This window comes from Hemiscyllium ocellatum, chromosome 20 (assembly GCF_020745735.1).
Source record: "Hemiscyllium ocellatum isolate sHemOce1 chromosome 20, sHemOce1.pat.X.cur, whole genome shotgun sequence".
In the NCBI taxonomy this organism is placed as follows: Eukaryota; Metazoa; Chordata; class Chondrichthyes; order Orectolobiformes; family Hemiscylliidae; genus Hemiscyllium; species Hemiscyllium ocellatum.
The window spans coordinates 5,133,649-5,155,204 of NC_083420.1; the positions used below are offsets into that span (position 1 = coordinate 5,133,649).

Below are 21,556 nucleotides of genomic sequence, written 5' to 3' on the forward strand. Positions count from 1 at the left end.
TGAATTCTACTAAAAGAAATTAAAGTAATGAGTGAAGCCAACAAGCTGATTTTCATTTCACCCTGTTGCTCATAATGAATTTTGATGTTTCTGACTTAATATCACAGGTACTCTTAAAATGCTGTTGGAGCTTAAGCTTGTCCTGCGCTGGATTTAGACCTAGGTTTTGCCACATCATTAAAATAATCGGGTTTACTTGTCTTTTTGGTTATTATCTTAGTTCATAATGTGCATACCAATGAGAGCGTGGCAATAAGAAAATGTTTCTACTTTTGATTTGTGAACTCATTTAGTTTTGTAAATACTTCTGTCTGATCACCCCTTACTTCACTCTGATGAATACAAACCAATTTACTCAGTTTTCCAACATACTTCAGTCCCTGTGTCTCAATCATTCGTACCTGGAGTTTTAAAGCCGAGCACATGGGACTGATGTCGTCTATATGGATTTCAGTAAGGCATTTGATAAGGTTCCCCACAATAGGCTATTACACAAAATACGGAGGCATGGGATTGAGCGTGATTTAGTGGTTTGGATCGAAAATTGGCTAGCTGAAAGAAGATAGAGGATAGTGGGTGATGGGAAATGTTCTTTCTGGAGTTCAGTTACTAGTTGTGTACCGCAATGATCTGTTTGGGGCCACTGCTATTTGCCATTTTTATGAATGACCTAGATGAGTGTGTAGAAGGATGGGTTAGTAAATTTGCAGATGACACTAAGATTGGTGGAGTTGTGGAGTGTTGAAGGATGTTGCAGGTTACAGAGGGACGTAGGTAAGCTACAGAGCTGGGCTGAGAGGTGGCAAATGGAGTTTAAAGTGGATAAGATTCACTTTGGTGGAAGCAACAGAATAAAGGGTACTTGGGTAATGGAAAGATTCTTTGTAGTGTAGATGCGCAGAGAGATCTCTGTGTCCATTTACGTAGATCCCTGAAAGTTACCACCCAGGTTGGTAGGGTTGTTAAGATGGCATACAGTGTGTTAGCTTTTATTGGTAGAGGGATTGAGTTTCAGAGCCACGAGGTCATGTTGCAGCTGTACAAAACTCTGATGCGGTCCCACTTGGAATATTGCGTACAGTTCTGGTCACTACATAGGGAAGGATGTGGAAGCTTTGGAAAGGGTTCAGAGGAGATTTACTAGGATGTTGCCTGGCATGGAAGGAATGTCTTATGAGGAAAGAATGAGGGACTTGAGGCTGTTTTCTCTTGAGCGAAGATGGTTGAGAGGTGACTTAATTGAGACATATTAGACGATCCGAGGGTTAGATAGGGTGGACAGTGACAGCCTTTTTCCTCAGATGGCTGTGAATAGCACGGGGGGACATAGCTTCAAATTGAGGGGTGATAGATGTAGGACAGATGTTGAAGGTAGTTTCTTTGCTCAGAGCCTGCAACAGGAGTAGACTTGCCAACTTTAAGGGCATTTAAATGGCATTGGATAAACATATGAATGAAAATGGAATAGTGTAGGATAAATAGCTTTCAGATTGGCTTCACAGGTCGCGCAAAATTGAGGGCTGAAGGGCCTGTACTATGCTGTAATGTTCTATGTTCTACATCCTTCCTTGTTTGGGGTGCATTAACGTGAACCTGATATTTCAAGTCAAGTCTGGCAAGCATTGAAGTGCTCATACTGCCTCCCAGTTGTCTTGTAGAAGGTAGTATAATTCTTGTAATAAAGCCCAAAGTACGCAATACTCATTTGACATTGTTATAGTTTTGTGCTTCTGCTTATCATGCAAACAATTACACTGTATTAGAGTCATAGAGTCATAGTGATCATGGAAACAGACCCTTCGTCCATGCCGACCAGATATCCCAAACGAATCTAGTCCCATCAGCCAGCACCCAGCCCATATCCCTCCTATTCATCTCCCCTCCAGATGCCTTTTAAATGTTGTAATCCTACTAACCCCCACCATTTCTGGCACCTCATCCATACATGTATCACCCTCTGTATGAAAAAGTTGCCCCTTAGGTCCCTTTTATATCTTCCCCCTCTCACCGTAAACCTATGCCCTGTAATTCTGGAATTTCCCCACCCCCAGGGAAAAGACTTTGTCTGTTTATCCTATCCATGCCCTCATGATTTTATAAACCTCTATAAAGATCACCCTCAGCCTTCGATGCTTCAGGGAAAACAGCCCCAGTTTATTCAACCTCTCCCTATAGCTCAGATTCTCCAACCCTGGCAATATCCTTTTAAACCTTTTCTGAACCCTTTCAAGTTTCACAACATCCTTCAGATAGGAAGGAGACCAGAATTGCACGCAATATTCCAAAAGTGGCCTAACCAATGGCCTGTACAACCGTAACATGACCTCCCAACTCCGGTACTTCCATAGGCCAGGCTGAGTTGGGATGGCAGATTGTGTTTCCTAAGCCACATAAGCAAAGTAAAAACCTCTCTGGATTGCTAATGTTGCCTGCTCAAATTGGGCAATCGTAAGCTTCTCTTTGGAATACAAGAACACTGGTAAAAGGAGCACAATGCACAGAGGGCAAGGGACCCCTGCTAAAAAAGGGAAGAAATCTCCAGGAGGAAGTGCTATCAACATTAGGATATAACCATTCATTATGTAATGACTGTGCTGTCCACTTGTTTCGTTCATTTTTGCTCAGTTCACTTCTCATGCCAACATTATTTGGGCACTCAGTTCTTAAATCTAGGTTTTAATAAAGCCCAATTTATGAGCAGGAGTAGGCCATTTGGCCCCTTGAGCCTGTTACTACCATTCAGTAAAATCATGGCTGATCTGATTGCTCCACATTCCTGCCTATTCCTGATAACTTTTCATTCTCCTTGCTCATAAAAGATGTTATATACCTCTGCCTTAAGCATATTTAAAGAATCTGCTTCTACCCCCTTATGTAGAAGAGCGTTTGAAAGACTTAAGACCCTCTGGTAGAAAGAATTTCTCCTTATTTCTGTTTCAAGTGGGCAACCCCTTATTTTTAAACAGTGACTTCTAGTTCTAGAAATATTCTTTCCTTTATCCAGGCTGTCAGTACGTTTCAAGATTATGGTTCAGTCAAGTAACTCCTCACTCTTCGAGACTGCATTGATTTCAAGCCCAGCTTGTTTAACCTTTCCTCTTAAAAACAATAGTAAAAAATGAGGTCTGCAGATGCTGGAGATCACAGCTGCAAATGTGTTGCTGGTCAAAGCACAGCAGGTTAGGCAGCATCTCAGGAATAGAGAATTCGACGTTTCGAGCATAAGCCCTTCATCAGGAATAAGAGAGAGAGAGCCAAGCCGGCTGAGATAAAAGGTAGGGAGGAGGGACTAGGGGGAGGGGCGATGGAGGTGGGATAGGTGGAAGGAGGTCAAGGTGAGGGTGATAGGCCGGAGTGGGGTGGGGGCGGAGAGGTCAGGAAGAGGATTGCAGGTTAGGAGGGCGGTGCTGAGTTGAGGGAACCGACTGAGACAAGGTGGGGGGAGGGGAAATGAGGAAGCTGGAGAAATCTGAATTCATACCTTGTGGTTGGAGGGTTCCCAGGCGGAAGATGAGGCGCTCCTCCTCCAGCCGTCGTGTAGTTGTGTTCTGCCGGTGGAGGAGTCCAAGGACCTGCATGTCCTCGGTGGAGTGGGAGGGGGAGTTAAAGTGTTGAGCCACGGGGTGATTGGGTTGGTTGGTTCGGGCGGCCCAGAGGTGTTCTCTGAAGCGTTCCGCAAGTAAGCGGCCTGTCTCACCAATATAGAGGAGGCCACATCGGGTGCAGCGGATGCAATAGATGATGTGTGTGGAGGTACAGGTGAACTTGTGGCGGATATGGAAGGATCCCTTGGGGCCTTGGAGGGAAGTGAGTGTGGAGGTGTGGGCGCAAGTTTTACATTTCCTGCGGTTGCAGGGGAAGGTGCCGGGGGTGGAGGTTGGGTTGGTGGGGGGTGTGGATCTGACAAGGGAGTCACGAAGGGAGTGGTCCTTGCGGAACGCTGATAGGGGAGGGGAGGGAAATATATCCTTGGTGGTGGGGTCCGTTTGGAGGTGGCGGAAATGGCGGCGGATAATACGTTGTATGCGCAGGTTGGTGGGGTGGTAGGTGAGAACCAGTGGGGTTCTGTCTTGGTGGCGGTTGGAGGAGCGGGGCTCAAGGGCGGAGGAGCGGGAAGTGGAGGAGATGCGGTGGAGGGCATCGTCGATCACGTCTGGGGGGAATCTGCGGTCCTTGAAGAAGGAGGCCATCTGGGTTGTGCGGTGTTGGAATTGGTCCTCCTGGGAGCAGATGCGGCGGAGACGAAGGAATTGGGAATATGGGATGGCGTTTTTACAGGGGGCAGGGTGGGAGGAGGTGTAGTCCAGGTAGCTGTGGGAGTCAGTCGGTTTATAATAGATGTCTGTGTTGAGTCGGTCGCCCGAGATAGAAATGGAAAGGTCTAGGAAGGGGAGGGAGGAGTCTGAGACAGTCCAGGTGAATTTCAGGTCGGGATGGAAGGTGTTAGTAAAGTTGATGAACTGTTCAACCTCCTCGCGCTGCCTCGTGCTCCCACGAGGAGGTTGAACAGTTCATCAACTTTACTAACACCTTCCATCCCGACCTGAAATTCACCTGGACTGTCTCAGACTCCTCCCTCCCCTTCCTAGACCTTTCCATTTCTATCTCGGGCGACCGACTCAACACAGACATCTATTATAAACCGACTGACTCCCACAGCTACCTGGACTACACCTCCTCCCACCCTGCCCCCTGTAAAAACGCCATCCCATATTCCCAATTCCTTCGTCTCCGCCGCATCTGCTCCCAGGAGGACCAATTCCAACACCGCACAACCCAGATGGCCTCCTTCTTCAAGGACCGCAGATTCCCCCCAGACGTGATCGACGATGCCCTCCACCGCATCTCCTCCACTTCCCGCTCCTCCGCCCTTGAGCCCCGCTCCTCCAACCGCCACCAAGACAGAACCCCACTGGTTCTCACCTACCACCCCACCAACCTGCGCATACAACGTATTATCCGCCGCCATTTCCGCCACCTCCAAACGGACCCCACCACCAAGGATATATTTCCCTCCCCTCCCCTATCAGCGTTCCGCAAGGACCACTCCCTTCGTGACTCCCTTGTCAGATCCACACCCCCCACCAACCCAACCTCCACCCCCGGCACCTTCCCCTGCAACCGCAGGAAATGTAAAACTTGCGCCCACACCTCCACACTCACTTCCCTCCAAGGCCCCAAGGGATCCTTCCATATCCGCCACAAGTTCACCTGTACCTCCACACACATCATCTATTGCATCCGCTGCACCCGATGTGGCCTCCTCTATATTGGTGAGACAGGCCGCTTACTTGCGGAACGCTTCAGAGAACACCTCTGGGCCGCCCGAACCAACCAACCCAATCACCCCGTGGCTCAACACTTTAACTCCCCCTCCCACTCCACCGAGGACATGCAGGTCCTTGGACTCCTCCACCGGCAGAACACAACTACACGACGGCTGGAGGAGGAGCGCCTCATCTTCCGCCTGGGAACCCTCCAACCACAAGGTATGAATTCAGATTTCTCCAGCTTCCTCATTTCCCCTCCCCCCACCTTGTCTCAGTCGGTTCCCTCAACTCAGCACCGCCCTCCTAACCTGCAATCCTCTTCCTGACCTCTCCGCCCCCACCCCACTCCGGCCTATCACCCTCACCTTGACCTCCTTCCACCTATCCCACCTCCATCGCCCCTCCCCCTAGTCCCTCCTCCCTACCTTTTATCTCAGCCGGCTTGGCTCTCTCTCTCTTATTCCTGATGAAGGGCTTATGCTCGAAACGTCGAATTCTCTATTCCTGAGATGCTGCCTAACCTGCTGTGCTTTGACCAGCAACACATTTGCAGCTCTTAAAAACAATAATACAGTTCCAGATATTAGTCTTATAAACTTTCTCTGAACTGCTTCCAGTGCATTTGTTTCCTTAAATAAGGAGGCCATTACTGTTCACAATACTCCAGATGGAGTTTTATCATACCCTGTGTAACTGAAGTATAATCTTCTCATTTTGTGATGCTTGTTGTACCTGCATACTAACTGTTCACGAAGTAGGACATTGACTCATTGAGATCTCTCTGCACCTCAGACGCTCTGCAGTCTCTCATGATTTAGATAATGTGCTTTTTTATTCTTCCTGCAAAAATAGTAAATTACACAGTTGCCACATGGTACTTCATTTCCTGACCTTTGCCCACATATTTAACTAATATATTCTTTTGTTGCCTTTTTATTTCCTTTTCACAAGTTACTTTCATACCTATTTTTGTCATCAGCAAACGTAGCAACAGTGCCTTCAGTCCGACATTCAAGTCATTTAAATGAAGTGTGAAAGGTTGAGGTCCCAGTACAGATTCCCGTGCCATACTGCTAATTATATCTTCGAGTAAATGAAGATGAAGGGCTCCTGATGAAGGGCTCTGGCCCGAAACGTCGAATTTCCTGTTCCTTGGATGCTGCCTGACCTGCTGCGCTTTTCCAGCAACACATTTTCAGTGCTAATTATATCTTCCCAATCAGAAATGGCCCATTTATGCCTAGTTTCCCTTTCTTATTAGCTAGCCAATTTTCTATCCATGCCACAATGTTACCCCCAACATGTCAGCTTTTATCTTACTCAGTGACCTTTGAGAGGACATCTTATCAAATGCCATTTGGAAATCCAAGTCCAGTCCATCCAAGGGGATTCGTATCGTGTTGTTCGGAAAACAAAAAAATTGTTCAGTGATTTCCCTTGCAGAAAAGCACACAAAAGTATGTAGACTCCCCAATAATCTTTAATAATAAATTATAACACTTTCCATATTACAGATGATAAGCTTACAATTCAGTGGTTTCCTCTTTTCTGTCTTGCTCTGTTTTTGAACAAAGCAGTGACATTAAGATTGGAAAATATCAGCCTTTCCTGAATCTGGGAAATGTTGGAAAATTAAAACAAATACAGCTACTATCTCATCAGTTCGAGGGTGAAGTCCATCAGGACCGGAGAACTTGTCAACACTCGAAACATATCCCTTTTATTCCCCCAATTAATTCCCAGCCAGTTTTCTATTCACGATTTTCACTAACAAGTGACGCAACTTAAAACAGCAATAGTTTGTAAATGTGTTTTATTAAAAAAAAGTGGTACTTTTGCCAAAGATAATAGAATTACAAGTATTACACAACAATTTTCCTGTGTTCTCGAAATAGTTTTCTTCAGTTTAAAGATTTCAGAATGAAAAGGCCTTGTGTTAGACTCTGTTCATCTTACTTAGGCTTAAAGCCCCCATTGCTGAAGAAACTTTTTATTATTGACCTGCATAAAGATAACAGATTGCTGCAAGTCCTAAAAAGGAAGGGAGTGCTTATTTTTTGGAGAAATGTGCTACATAAGCAGCACCAAAATAGTAAGGCCATTGTCTCTAGTCTGGTTTTGATACTCACCTCTTTGTATATGGGAATCTTTTCTGTCTTATTTGCAATTTCAAATATGTTTTGACTGATGCACATGTTTAAGAGTTTTTAATGCACAATTGGATAAAGTGGAATTCCAGAAATTAATGAGGAATAAAGTTTACTGAAAGTTTCATTGATTCATGTGGTTTATTGCACAAGGCGCATTTTAGTTTCAGTAAAAATGAAGAGAGGTATTGATATTACCACCTCAAACCTGATCTGCTTTTAAGTAACCTTGTGTATTTGCCTTTGTTCGTAGCCTTAAGTACTTTGAATAATATTCTGGATTAATGGTGCTGGAAGAGCACAGCAGTTCAGGCAGCATCCAACGAGCAGCGAAATCGACGTTTCGGGCAAAAGCCCTTCATCAGGAATAAAGGCAGTGGGCCGGAAGCATGGAGAGATAAGCTAGGGAAGGGTGGGGTTGGGGAGAGAGTAGCATAGAGTACAATGAGTGAGTGGGGGAGGAGATGAAGGTGATAGGTCAGGGAGGAGAGGGTGGAGTGGATAGGTGGAAAAGGAGCTAGGCAGGTCGGACAAGTCCAGACAAGTCATGGGGACAGTGCTGAGCTGGAAGTTTGAAACTAGGATGAGGTGGGGGAAGGGGAAATGAGGAAGCTGTTGAAGTCTACATTGATGCCCTGTGGTTGAAGTGTTCCGAGACGGAAGATGAGGCATTCTTCCTCCAGGCGTCTGGTGGTGAGGGAGCGATGGTGAAGGAGGCCCAGGATCTCCTTGTCCTCGGCAGAGTGGAAGGGGGAGTTGAAATGTTGGGCCACAGGGCGGTGTGGTTGATTGGTGCGGGTGTCTCGGAGATGTTCCCTAAAGCGCTCTGCTAGGAGGCACCCAGTCTGTCCAATGTAGAGGAGACCGCATCGGGAGCAACGGATACAATAAATGATATTAGTGGGTGTGCAGGTAAAACTTTGATGGATGTGGAAGGCTCCTTTAGGGCCTTGGATGGAGGTGAGGGAAGAGGTGTGGGCCCAAAAAGACCCCATCACGAGGGATATATTTCCCTCCGCACCCCTTTCCGCCTTCTGCAAAGACCGTTCCCTCTGTGACTACCTGGTCAGGTCCACGCCCCCCTATGACCCACCCTCCCATCCTGGCATGTTCCCCTGCTGCCGCAGGAACTGTAAAACCTGTGCACACACCTCCTCCCTCACCTCCATCCAAGGCCCTAAAGGAGCCTTCCACATCCATCAAAGTTTTATCTGCACATCCACTAATATCATTTATTGTATCCGTTGCTCCCGATGCGGTCTCCTCTACATTGGGGAGACTGGGCGCCTCCTAGCAGAGCGCTTTAGGGAACATCTCCGGGACACCCGCACCAATCAACCACACCGCCCTGTGGCACAACATTTCAACTCCCCCTCCCATTCTGCAGAGGACATGGAGATCCTGGGCCTCCTTCGTCGCTCCCTCACCACCAGACGCCTGGAGGAAGAATGCCTCATCTTCCACCTCAGAACACTTCAACTCCAGGGCATCAATGTGGACTTCAACAGCTTCCTCATTTCCCCTTTCCCCCACTTCATCCTAGTTTCAAACTTGCAGCTCAGCGCTGTCCCCATGACCTGCCTAGCTCCTTTTCCACCTATCCACTCTACCCTCTCCTCCCTGACATATCACCTTCATCTCCTCCCCCACTCACCCATTGTACTCTATGCTACTCCTTCCCCACCCCCACCCTTCCCTAGCTTATCTCTCCATGCTTCCGGCCCACTGCCTTTATTCCTGATGAAGGGCTTTTGCCTGTAACGTCGATTTCGCTGCTCGTTGGATGCTGCCTGAACTGCTGTGCTCTTCCAGCACCACTGATCCAGAATCTGGTTTCCAGCATCTGCACTCATTGTTTTTACCTTTGAGTAATAATCAATCAATCTTAATTTTAAAATTAAAAACAATCTACCTTATGCAGGAGACAATGTCGCATTTCTATCACCTTTTATGAAATGTCTGACTCCAAATTACGCACACTTTCTCTTAATAATAACTTGCCAATCATTGGGAATAATTTCTTTCTATCCCAGTTATAAAATCATAGAAAACTATACAGTACAGAAGAGTCCATTTAGCCCATTGATCGGCACTGCCAAAAGTATGCCGCTATCTATGCTGGTCCCACTCATGCAGTAGGCCCATTGCCATGTACCCTCCCAGGCAGTGCATTATGGACACCCACTATCCATTAGGTGAAAAAACTTTTCCTTAAGGCACCTGCTACCTGCCTATCACTTGAAAATTATCCCCCCTTGTCAATGACCCTTCAATTAAGGGAAACAACTGCTTTCACCCTGTCCATGCCCCTCATAAGCATATGCACCTAGGCAGCTCCTCAGCATCGCTGAAATGTTCCATCCCAGGCAACATCCTGATGATCTCCTCTGCACCCCCTCCAGTGCAATCACATCCTTCCTGTAGTGTGAAGACCAGAACTGCACACAGTGATCCAGCTGTGGCCCAATCAAAGTCCTGTACAACTCCAACATAACCTCCCTGCTCTTATAATCTGTGCCAAAACTGATAAAGGCAAATGTTCCATATGCCTTCTGAATTACCCTGTTAACCTGTCATGTTACCTTGGATCTGTAGACAAGTTCACCAAGATCCGTCTGTTCCTTACGTCCTGCCATTCATTGAGTATTCCGTTATCTTGTTCTTCCTACCAAAGTACATCACATCACACTTATTGGGGTTAAATTCCATCTGCCACTGATCTGCCCGTCTGACCAATTTATTCTTCTTTCACCTAACACCATCCTCATCACTGTCAGTAATCCAGCCAGTCTTCGTCATCCACAAACTTAGTAATCATTCACCATCTCCCCTGTCCAAACCACCAGACCGCATTCTCATCTACATCATTTATGAAAAGCACAAACAATAAGTGACCTGGGTAACCCGCTGATCCCTGTGGTGCACCACCAAATGGGGCTCCCGTAACACAACCACCTTCTATCACCACCATCTGTCTCTTGTCACAAAGCCAGTTTTTGATTCAGCTTGCCAAGTTACCCTAGATGCCATGAGCTTAACCTTCTTTATCAGTTTCCCATGAGGGACTTTGTCAGAGGCTTTGCTGAAATTCAAAAAAACTACATCAGCTGCCTATCCTCATCCATGCACTTGGGCACCACCTTGAAAAATTCTACCAAATTTGTCAGGCATGACCTACTGACTTTCCATGATCAAACTTTGCCTCTCTGATAAGATTAATTTTCTTCTTCATGATTCTCTCCATTAATTTCTGTACCACTAATATTAATCTCACTGGTCTGTTGTTAGCTGACCTATTTTTTAACCCTCCTTGTCCTCCAGTCCTCTGGTTCCTCCCCTGTGGCTAGCGATGGTTTAAAAATTTAGGTCAGGGCCTCTGTAATTTCTTTTCTTATTTCTGAGCAGCCTGGAATATGTTTCATCTAGACCTGCCAATCTGCTACTACCTCCTGAGTAATATAAATATACTGAAGAACTTCACAGTCCATCTTCTCAAATTCTGTACTTGCATCCTCTTTCTCCTGAGTAAAGACAGATGTGAAGTACTCATTTAACACTCACCAGTGTTCTCCAGATTCATGCACAGTCTTTCCCTGTTTTTTCTCTTCCCCATGATATAGTTGTAGAGTCTTTTGGGATTCTTCCTAATCTTACCTGCCAGTGTTTTCTCATGCTCCTTTCTTGGGCTCCTACTTGCTTTCTTGAGCTCCCCCTGCAATTTCTGTACTCCGATTAGGCCTTTGTTGTTTTGCTCTCTTTATACTTGTAATACATTTTTTATTTCAATCCTGAATATTCCTAGACCTCTAGAATTGTCTGGCCTTGTTACTACAACATATCACACTGTAGGGAACATATTGGGCTTAATTTCCCCCAGTACCTTTGTGAATGGTTCTCTCTGTTCCCGTTCAAGTAGCTATTCTCTGTCTGCTTTGGCCAGATCCTGATTGACTTTAATAAAACAAAACTGAAAGATCTGCGGATGCTGTAAATCAGAAACAACAAAGGAATTGCTGGAAAGGGTCTGTCAGTATCTGTGGAGAGAAATCAGAGTTAATGTTTCAGGTCAAATGACCCTTGTTCACAATCCCTCGACAGAGAATCCAAAAACCAGGGGTCATAGATTCAAGCTAATGGCAAAAGAATTAGAGGGAATGCGAGGAAAGACTTTTTTTTTACACAGAGGGTGGTGGATGTCTGGAATTAGCTAACTGAATGGTGGTTGAGGCAGAGACCTTAAGCTTATTCGAAAATTCCGTGGATCTGCACCTTCAGTGCTGTTAACTACAGGACTGTGGATTGTGTGTGGGAAGATGAGATTAGGAAGAGCATCTGAGTGTCTTTGGGTTGGCCTGGACAAGATGGGTCAAATAGCCTCCTATGCTATATCATTTTTATAGTTCTAAACGTAAAATGTATTGTGGTAGCTATCACTGAAATGCTTCAGTAGTGTCACCTTTACGCACCTATCTGGCTTCAGTCCCCAGATTTAGATGCAATGTTGCACCATCCCTTGTAAGATTATTTACATGATTGTATAAAAAACTCTCTTGTATACATTTGAAGAAATCCGCACCCTCTAAGCCCATTATACTATGATTATCCAAATTAATATTGGGATAGTTGAAACTTCTTCTATCATTACCCTATTATGGGGTAGATGAAGCCCTTAATATAATTATCTTATTATTTTTAGACTCCTTAGTGAATTGATTGAGATCAAATCAGTTTAGGAGAAAGTGAGGACTGTTGATGCTGGAGACCAGAGTTGAATAATATGATGCTGGAAAAACACAGCAGGCCAGGCAGCATCCGAGGAGCAGGAGAATCATTCCTGAAGAAGGGCTTATGCCCGAAACGTCTATTCTCCTGCTCCTCGGATGCTGCCGGGCCTGCTGTGTTTTTCCAGCACCACATTTTTCAATTCAAGTCAGTTTAACATACTTAAGTCTTTCTGAAAAAAGAGAGAATTCTTTGAAACTTTTCATCTTGCAGTGGAAGCCAAAGACCAGCAGATTGTGTCAAACACCATTACCCTTTAGCCACTTGCAATAAGCAAGGTAACAACCATACTCAACTGACCCACATTCTGCAAATAGAAAGACAAGCTTTAAGATTTTGTGTCTTAAAGCATGGGGCAATTGCAATAATGTAGATGAATTAATTGTCCAAATAGATATAAATGGGTATGATGCAGCTGCGATTACAGAGCTGTAGCTACAGGGATAGGAACTGATTATGAGAAAGTATTCAGTTTTTAAAAATACAGCAAGCAGGAAAAGGAGGTGGGGTAGCATTGTTAGTTATGAAGGGCATTAACACTAGTAAGGATGGGTGGTGCTCTGGTGAGGTGGAATCCGTGTGGGTAGAGTTTAGAATCACTACAGGGTAGAAAATGATAGTGAGGGTAGCAATGTTGATCCCCAAACTGTAGTGGTGATGTTAGGGAAGGTATTACCAGTAAAGTAGAGACATAAGCAGTAGAGATATGGGTGGAATTATGGGCAACTTTAATCTGCATATAGATTGGGTAAATCAAACGCAGCAGCGAAGAAGTTTCTGCAGTGTGTATGAGATTTTCTGTCCAAAAATGCTGAGGAACTAACTACAGAGCAGGTAGAGAGTGTAGTATCACGGGTGTCTTGCTGTAATTGTACAGGTCTCAGTGAGGCCTCACTTGCAGTATTATGTGCAATTTTAGGCACTTTATCTGAGGAATGTTGTTCTGGCTATGGAAAGAGTGCTTCCAATGAAGATTTTCCATACTGATTCTAAGGATGGCAGCACTGAAGTATGAATACAGACTGGATCAGTTAGCATTACAGGTCATTCTGCTATAATGCGTGTTTTGTTAGTAGATGGAAGTGATTGTGTGATTGGAAGTGTGCTGTCTGAGGACCTTTGGTGAATTTCTACAGTGCATCTTGTAGATCGGAATGGCACTATTTGGCACCACACCTTTGGCGCCGATCATTTGGCCCTGCTGTTTTGGCTCTAAATTGTTTTGGCGCTCATTACTTTGGCACTGAGCTGTTTTGGCGCCAGTACATATAGATAACCCATCGTGTGAAAATTTTGGTTTGTCTCTCTTGCTTAGAATGTTTTCAGCCATTTCTGGTATGGGCTCAACAACAAAATAGAAAGAAAATTGTATTACAGCTTTCCAGTGTGAAGACAGAAGGGCTTAAGTATCATCAAGGTAATAGATGGCTATTAATAATTGTTAAATGAGAAAATGATTACAAAATGAGATTTGAATCTACAGCGGGTCATTACAGCTTTGGCTATAAACTCTTGCTAGTTGAGAAAATTATGTTGGGTCGTTAGTCATCCTCTCTTCTTTAACCAAACAAAGATTTTTTAAATTCTGAATTGGCGCCAAAACAGCTCAGCGCCAAAGTAATGAGTGCCAAAACAATTTAGAGCCAAAACGGCGGAGCCAAATGATCTACAGCAAAACGTACCCGACCCTTGTACATAGTACACACTGCTGCTACTGATTGTCGGTGGTGGATGTGGTGCCAGTCAAGTGGACTGCTTTGTCCTGGATGGTGTCAAGCTTCTTGAGTGTCGTTAGGGCTGCACTCATCCAGGTAAGTGGGGAGTGTTCCATCACATTCCTGATTTGTATCTTGTAGATGGTGAACAGGCTTTGAGGAGTCAGGAGGTGGGTTACTCGCTGCAGTATTCCTAACTTCAGACCTGCTCTTGCAGCCATTGTGTTTATGTGGTTCAGTTTCTGGATAATGTTCACCCCGAGGATGTTGATAGTAGGGGAATCACTGATGGTAACATGGCTGAATGCCAAGGAATGATGGTTAGACTGTCTTTTATTGGTGATGGTGCTAGTGTGGCATGAATATTACTTGCCACTTATCAGCCCAAGCCTTGATATTGTTCAGATCTTGTTACATTTGAACATGGACTGCTTCAATATCTGAGGAGTCAGGAATGGTGCTGAACATTGTGCAGTTGTTGGCAAACATCCCCACTTCTGACCTTATGATGGAAGGAAGGCCATTGCTAAAGCAGCTGAAGGTGGTTAGGCGTTGGACACTACCTTGAGGAACTTGTGCGGAGGTGTTCTGGAGCTGAGATGACTGATCTCCAACAACCACGATCACCTTCCATCACAGGCAATGTGAATGTGAATGGTTGTTTGTGTTTCACAAATCTATTGAAATTCTTCAAGAATGTAACTCAGAGTTGGTAAGGTGGAGCCAGTGGATGTGGTTTACTTGGACTTTTTGAAGGCCTTCGATAAGAAAATTAGCATGTAAAATTAATTTCAGGATAGTGTATTGACATGGATAGAGAACTAGTTGGCAGACAGAAAATAGTAGGAATAATTGGGTCATTTTCCATTTTGCAGCCAGTGACGAGTGGGGTATTGTAGGGATCAGGGACCCCAGCTGTTTTCAATATATATGTTATTGATTTAGTTGAGAAAATAAATGTAACATCTCCAAATTTAGAGATGATACATAGTTGGATGGGAGGATTAACTATGAGGAAGATGCCGAGATGCACCAATGTGATTTGGACAAGTTGAGTGAGTGGGAAAACGCATGGCAGAAGAAATGTAATGTAGGTTATCCATTTAGGTAGCAAAAACAAAAAGGTAAGTTATTGTCTGAATGGCAATATGTTAGTAAAGGGGAAGATGCAACAAAACTGGAGTGTCACTGTACGCTATTTCTAAAAGCAATTTTGCAGGTGCAGCAGGCAATGAAGAAGACAGTTGGTATGTTAGCTTTCCTACCAAAAGGATTTGAGTATAGAATTATGGATGTCTTGATATAATTGTACAGGTCTTAGTGAGACCACACTTGGAGTATTGTGTGCCGTTTTAGGCACTTTATCTGAGCAAAGATGTTCTGGCTATGGAAAGAGTGCTTCCAGTTAAGATCTTCCATACTGGTTCCTAGGATGGCAGGACTGAAGTATGAATACAGACTGATCAGTTAGGACTACAGGTCGTTCTGCTATAATGTGTGTTTTGTTAATGCGAATTTATTATAAAGTGATTGACGAATTGGGGACACTGTTTCTATAGCGCAAACTTTTAAAGTTTGTACTGGTTATAATGCGATTCTGGCCCTATTAGTTTAAATGGTGCTGATATTATGCGATTTTCTTAAAACGCGGAATTGCACGAGAACGGAACTACCGCATTATAGCAGAACTGACTACATATATTCACTGGATAATAGAAGAATGAGCGGCAATTTCATAGAAACCTATAAAATTCGAAGAACATTCCTGATGACTGGGGAGTCCAGAAACAGGAATCAGAGTCTAAGGGTAGGGAGTAGAACTGAGCTGACTTAAAGATGTCTTCACTTGGAGAGTGATGATCCAGTGAAAGTCTGAACCGCAAAAAACAGTTGAGCCCAAAATATTTTTCAAGAAGGCTAAGTAGGTCAAAGGGGAAGAAAGCAGGAACTGGGGACAGAGTTGGATGATCAGCCATGGTCATATTGAATGGTGGAGCAGGCTCAAAGGGCTGAAGACCTACTCCTGCTCCTATTTTCTAATTGGACAATATTTCCTGGATTATCCTCACTCTGCAAAAGATCATGCTAACCAATTTAGGATTGGTATTTGAGTTGGCAGTGTTGTACCGTTGCATAAACCATGCACAGGCCCCTATTCTTTGCAGGCAGAGAGAATAGGTAAATACAATGCAACTGTTTCAGGCCATGATCCATCAGAATTTCTATAAAATTTGGTAGTTAATGGTCAGTCATTGTTAACTGGTGCATTTTCTATGGTAATTCCTCTACCAGTGAGGTACCACTTACCAACCAATCTGCATTGTACCCTCATCCAGTATAAACATTGAAGAAGTAAATGTAATGTCTTGGTGGCAGCTGGAAATGAAGAGGTCGAGGGCAGGTAATAGGACAGTGTGGGGTGTCCAGGTGGATGGAATGTGTTGGAGGTGAGTGAAGAGGTCCTCAGAAGGTGGGCAGGAGTCCTAATTGTAAAAATAAGCTCTGAGGCGGAGGTGGCGGAAGAAGTATTTGACGTCACGATGTGTATTAAATTCATTGATGCGTGGACTACCTTTACATTAGTATCTTTGCAAATTGTCCAGATGAATGCAAGAGGAAAATCTTCAAGAAAGTGCACTTGTTAAAAATTGTCATGTTCAAATTCATTAATGCTTAAGTATGCCAAAACAGTACTCAAATTATGAATTGCTTATAAGTAGGATCTCAGAATGTAAGACAAAAGGAGACCATTTGACCCATTATGCCTAAATGGGTTGTATTACCTCGTGCCAATATTCTGCCTTTTCTCCATTTCCCTGCAAATGATTTCTATTCAAATAAACATCCAATTCCCTGTTGAATACTTCAATTGAACCTGCATCCTCCATATTTCCAGGCAATGCATTCCATACCCTAACTGTTTGCTGTGTGAAAATAAGTTTTCTCACATCATCCTTACTTTGTTTGCACATAACTTTAAACAATCCTGTAAAAGTCTTAATTTAGCAGTTGGATAAATGTGGTTTTTCAATTAAGCATTGAGGTTGTAAGAAAGAAACAGAACTATAAGACCACAAGAACATAGGGAGTAGGAGTGGAAGTAAGGCCATTTGGCCCATCGAGTCCATTCTACCATTCAATAATGGCTAATAGGCATTTTAACACCACTTACCTGCACTCTCCCCGTATCCCTTAATTCCTTGTGAGATTAAGAATTTATCAATCTCTGCCTTGAAGACATTTAACATCCTGGCCTCCATTGCGCTCCATGGCAATGAATTCCATAGCCATCACTCTCTGGCTGAAGAAATGTCTCCTCATTTCCATTCTAAATTGCCCCCCTCTAATTCTAAGGCTGTGCCCATAGCTCCTAGTATCCCTGCCTTTTGGAAACAATTTCCCAGCGTCCACCCATTCTAAGCCCTGAATTATCTTGTTTGTTTCTATTAGATCTCTCCTCAATCTTCTAAACTCTCATGAATTCAGTCCCAGGATCCTCTGCTGTTCATTATATATTCGGCCTACCATTCAAGGTATGGATCTCCGCTGGACACGCTCTGCTGCCAGTATATCCTTCCAGAGGTGTGGGGCCTAAAACTGGACAGTATTCTAAATGGGGCCTAACCAGAACTTTATAAAGTCTCAGTAGTACATCATTGCTTTTACATTTCAGCCCTCTTGAGATAAATGCTGAAAATGTGTTGCTGGTTAAAGCACAGCAGGTTAGGCAGCATCCAAGGAACAGGAAATTGGCCCGAAAGGTCGAATTTCCTGTTCCTTGGATGCTGCCTAACCTGCTGTGCTTTAACCAGCAACACATTTTCAGCTCTGATCTCCAGCATCTGCAGACCTCACTTTTTACTCTTGAGGTAAATGACAACATTACATTTGCTTTCTTAATCACAGACTCAACCTGTAAGTTAACCTTTAGAGAATCCTGGACTAGCACTCCGAGATCCTTTGTACTTTGGCTTTATGAATTTTCTCATCTTTTATAAAATAGTCCATGTCTGTGTTCTTTTTTCCAAAGTGCAAGTCCTCGCCTTTGCTCACATTGAATTTCATCAGCCGTTTCTTAGACCACTCTCCTAAATTGTCTTAATCTTTCTGCAGCCTCCCCACCTCCTCAGTACTACCTGCCTGTCCACCTAACTTCTTATCATTGGCAAACTTCGTCAGAATGCCCCCAGTCCCTTCACCCAGATAATTAATATATAAAGTGAACTGATTTAATGTTATTCATAACGTCAGAACATCTACATTTTTCAGCCAATTAAGTTTTTTGAAGTTTGCAGTTTAGCCACTATTGAAGTGTAGTGAAAAATGTAACCCAATTGAAGCTCAGCATGGTCTCACATGGAGCAGTGCAATCGTGACTTGGATGAAATGTTTTAGTCATGTGGACAAGCCATTGTTTGACATTTCAATCTAGTGAAAGGAAGTTATTCTTTGCATTGGTGAAGACAGTACTCACTAATTTTTAGTTAAGCATTATGTCACAATTTCTCCATTTCATCGTTCATATGAGCCCGCATTTCCAGGAAATTAAGTTGTGGGTTGCTGTGGGTTGTGCATTCATGTGTGTGCATGATTACTGTTTGCATGACTACGCCAATGAAGAGCTGATTCAGGTTTTATGCACAGAGGTCGGAATATGTGAGAGTGCACATGAATGTGCGTGCACTTAAAATGTGCATGTGTGTGAACACTATATATTGCAGAAATGTAAAAAAAGAAATGAACATCATATTAATTACATCATTACATTAACATAAATCTTTTAGATCTGAAAATGCTATGTTAAATTTGCCTATGAAAATCAATTAGACCATGCTTCCTTCTGTGCCTCATTTATTCTTTGGCTTGAAAATGTGCATTTCCAGAAAGGGCAGTTTCTGTTTTGGATTTCCAGCACCCTCAGTACTTTGATTTTATAAGGATTATATATCTATTGGTGCCACAGTTGCATATATTTAACCAGTGCTGAGCATTTTGAAGAATGAGCTTGTTTGTTAGCAGTGATATTGTCTATCTTTTCATGTTAATTCATGAAACTTTGGGTGGATTATTGACCTCCACAGAATCCTGTCATCCACTGTTCTAACCAGCTTCTTCTTATGGATAAAAACTTAAAGAACTGCAGAAGCTGGAAATCAGAAAAAAATCAGAAATTGCTGGAAAAGTTTGGCAGGTATGGCAGCATCTGTGGAGAGAATTCAGGGTCCAGTGACCCTTCCTCTGAACTCTAGCTTTCTCAGCATCGTCAGTCTGTTTGATTCCTTGAATTATGCAGGGCCATCAGATTGAAGTTTTGTGAGTTTTTCTCCACTGCAAAATTGCACTGAGGTTTTCCAAAGTCTTTTACTTCGTACCCTCAATTGTGGACAGATTCTTGAAAGTGCTTTATGGTCTGAGAATGATACACTTTATTTTGAAATACCCATTAAAACATTAAGTCTTGTTTAAACCAGCATGTGTAAAATGCTTTAAAGCTATTCATCTGTCATTAATTTCTGGTGCATTGGTAGATACCTGTGTCCTTGACCAATCAGGTCCTTGCATCATTTTCCTTATCTCACTTTAAGCTGAACCCTATGACAGATTTTATAATACTTTTCCATCTCATCTCTCAATAAATTTCAGAGGTCTTGTTGGTCGTATTGATATGTTGTAATTTATTTGTTGTTTTCCTGTGGCTTCTTAATGATCTGTTCATAATGACAATCCAGTCTAAGTAGTCTAATTCTTACTGGATTATTGTGTCATAGAGGAAGTGAGGACTGCAGAGGCTGGGGATCAGAGCTTAAAAATGTATTGCTGGAAAAGCGCAGCAGGTCAGGCAGCATCAAAGGAGAAGGAGAATCGACGTTTCAGGCATAAGCTCTTCTTTAGGAATGAGGAGGGTGTTATTGTGTCAGAGAGTCGTACATTAAAACAATATTTTCTGTTCCATGCATTAATTAACTTTTTAATTTTAGCAAATCTCAGAAACGGGCAAAGTTAACTGAAGATCCTAACACAGCTTTGTAGTTTTTCCTTAAATATCTATCCAGATTTGTAGGGAACTCATAGAATCCCAACAGTGTGGAAACATTCAGCCCAACAAGTCCATACCGACCCTCCGAAGAACATCCCACCCATTCCCCTATATTTCCCCTACTAAGGCAACTAAACTAAATATCCTTGAATACCATGGGCAATTTAGCATGGCCAGTTCTCCTAATCTGCAAACCTTTGGACGGTGGAAGGAAACTAGAGCACCTGGAGGAAACCCACTCAGACACAGGGAGAATGTGCAAACTCCACACAGTCGCCCGAGGCTGGAATCTAATCTGGGTCTGTGATGCTATGAGGCAGCAGTATTAACCACTGAGCCGCCATGCCATCCCATGAAAGAATCATAGAACCCCTACAGTGTAGAAACAGACTATTTGGCCCAACAATCCACACCAATCCTCCAAAGAGTAACCCAGACCTATTCCCCTACCCTATTACACTATAATTACCCCTGACGAATGCAGGTATTCTGCATGTCCTGAACACTATGGGCAATTTAGCATGGCCAATTCACCTAACCTACACATCTTTGGACTGTGAAAGAAAACTGGAGCACCTGGAGGAAACCCACGCAGACATGGGGAGAACGTGCAAACTCCACACAGCCTGAGGCTGGAATTGAATCTGGGTCCGTGGTGCTGTGAGGCAGCAGTGCTAACTACTGAGCCACTGTGCTGAGGAACTCTCGATGAAAAGCTGCTTTTTTGGAGGGGCTGTACAAAGTTACCATAACTATAGAATTATCATTCGATTGATTAATTTCAAGAGAAATATAACCTTAAGAAGTTTCCAGTGAAATTAAACTTACAGCACAGATCAGTTATTGTATCTCTTTTTCATATTGTTAATTCTAAGAGTTGCTACATACACACTAATGGTATGGTATTCTAGCGAAAGCATGTTCAAAAGGGACTAATTTCCTTTACTGCCATCCTAAGTGTTTCCTGCATTCCTTCTCTTTGGGACCAGTAGAATAAATACTGAAGAGCAATTTGCATACAAAGATTTTCTTTTTGATTCATTTGTGTGATTTTCGGTCAGCATTTACTGCCCATCTCTAATTGTCTGGACGACAGTTAAGAATCAACCTCATTGCTGTGGGTCTGGAATTATCAGTAAGCCAGACCAGGTAAGGACAGCGGTTTACTTCCCTAAAGGACAGTGAATCAGATAGGTTTTTTTGACAATCCACAATGGTTTCATGGTCATCCTTAACACTGTTTGTTCTAGAACAAAAAAAAACGATACAGCACAGGAGCAGGCCCTTCGGCCCTCCAAGGCTGCGCTGACACATTTTGCCCTTCCGTATTAAAACTGTCTTCCCTGACAGGATTCATATCCCTCTGTTCCTTTCTTATTCATTAATTTGTCAAGGTGCTTCTTGAATGCTATTATTGTGCTTGCATCCACCATCTTCTCTGGTAGCGGGTTCTGGGCACTCACCACCCTTTGTGTGAAAAATGTGCCTTGCACATCTCTTTTACAGTTCCACCCCCATACCTTAAACCTGTCACCCTATAGTAATTGACCCCTCCATCCTGGGAAAAGCTGCATACTTTCCACTCTATCTGTGCCATTCACAATC

General features: G+C 43.5%; 1 protein-coding gene across 2 annotated transcripts in view; it reads left to right on the top strand.

Annotated features, from left to right (window-relative positions):
- snx29 (sorting nexin 29) overlaps positions 1 to 21,556 on the top strand; it is a 508,092-nt gene that overhangs the window by 32,924 nt on the left and 453,612 nt on the right. The gene's annotated exons all lie outside the window — the stretch shown is intronic.